The sequence below is a fragment of the Charadrius vociferus genome, unplaced genomic scaffold, assembly GCF_000708025.1.
Source record: "Charadrius vociferus isolate BGI_N301 unplaced genomic scaffold, ASM70802v2 scaffold1, whole genome shotgun sequence".
Taxonomy (NCBI): domain Eukaryota; kingdom Metazoa; phylum Chordata; class Aves; order Charadriiformes; family Charadriidae; genus Charadrius; species Charadrius vociferus.
The window spans coordinates 10,078,046-10,079,814 of NW_009647680.1; positions in this window are offsets into that span (position 1 = coordinate 10,078,046).

Genomic DNA, 1,769 nt, shown 5'->3' on the forward strand with positions numbered 1-1,769 from the left:
AGCCTCCCCTTGGAGGACAGGACCTTGCTGATCTTGTTTGATCTCCTCTGCAAACATCCTCAGATCTCTCTATCTCTGCTGGGCAGCAAGCAGGTGGATCCCCAACAGACCATCAGTGCATCAGCCGCAGCTTTAAAAGGCCCAAAGGATGAAGGATTTCAGGGAGCCAGGCCAACTGGTAACAAACGTAGACCCCAACGGAGATCCTGGGTGGAAATTCCAGCTTAATACAAATCGAATCCCATTCCCCAAAGGGAGAAACCCAGCTAACCTCCCTGAAACAGCACAGCCGTGGCCAAGACCTCTCCAGGGAGTGAGGAGCAGCAGCTACAATGGAGCTGCTGGTTGTGGGAATCCCAGGACCCTGGTCGCCCGAGGCTATGGAGACTTTCATGGTCTTGGCTTTTTACTTCCTTCTCAAGGGAAGAATGAAATTCAAACCAGCCACAGCTAGCTGTTACCAGCAGCATGGACTGCTGAGAGCCGTGTTGGAGCTGCTTCCTCCAGTCCCCTCCAAAACCCTGATCCCACTTCCACCTTTCATGGGCTGCTCCCCCACCCACTGGTTTCCTCAGCACAGCTTTGACTGTGGGGTAAAAGGAGGACCGACAAACTGCAAGGGCGACTGTTTTCACTTAGTGGAGGCACAGAGGGCTTTGATGTGGAGTCAGATGCCTGCCCAGCAAAGCTGTGACACCAAACAGGTCAGAGGTGTGACCGCCTAAAAAAAAAGCACCAAATCCCCATGGGCAGGCAGCGATATGCCAATGGATGAGGCTGTGAGAAGTTCTTCCTAAGGCATCTTTTGGGATCAGATGAATTTGGCAGTTTAAATCAAATCCTTATTGAAATGGGGAAAAAAAAAAATCCAACTGGGAGTAATTTGTATAGCAGGACTGAAAAATGCCATCTTAAAGCAAGTCATGCAGTCGGTGGGATTAAAAAGTCCCAGAAGAAGCATGAATAATAACAATCAGACTTTTCACATATATAGTGACTTCCAGCCAAAATACTTCACAGACTCTCAGGATGATTCTTTGTCCCCTAATGTGCCAGCAGAAGTGGCCAAGATATAAAAAAGCGTGGGGGAACCAGACCAGTATGCTCATCAGACTGAAGGACCAGCTGTGTTTGGCCTTAGCAGTAGAAAAAGGGTGGTGGACATCAGCTAACAACTAGTCCTTTTGCTGAACTGGTAAGGATCTGTGTTGTGGCATTGAAGGTTTGGCCTCAGACCCCATCAGCCACCCTTGATTCTGGTTTGGGGAAAACTTCCAGATGAGCTTTCAAACAAAGTAACCTCTTTTATTCTAAAGGAGCTGTAAACACGCCAACAGTCACTTGCCGAGGAGACCGGCCCCAGTGTTGGTTAGTCCGCACTGGGGAAGGGAATCGAGGTGAAAAGGGCCGGTAAGGGGCTCTTTTGGGGGCGTTTCGAAGCCGGGAAAAGCAACTAGCCCTGGTGAGGCCACATCTGGAGTACTGTGTCCAGTTCTGGGCTCCCCAGTTCAAGGACAGGGAACTGCTGGAGAGGGGACAGCAAAGGGCTGCTACGATGATGAGGGGACTGGAGCACCTTTCTCATGAGGAAAGGCTGAGGGACTTGAGGCTTTTTAGTCTGGAGGAAAGAAGACTGTGGGGGAACTTATCAATGCTTATAAATCCTTAAAGGGAGGGTGTGAGGAGGATGGGAACAGTCTTTTTAAAGTGGTACCCAGTGATGGGACAAGAGGTAATGGGCACAAACTTGAACATAGGAAGTTCCATCT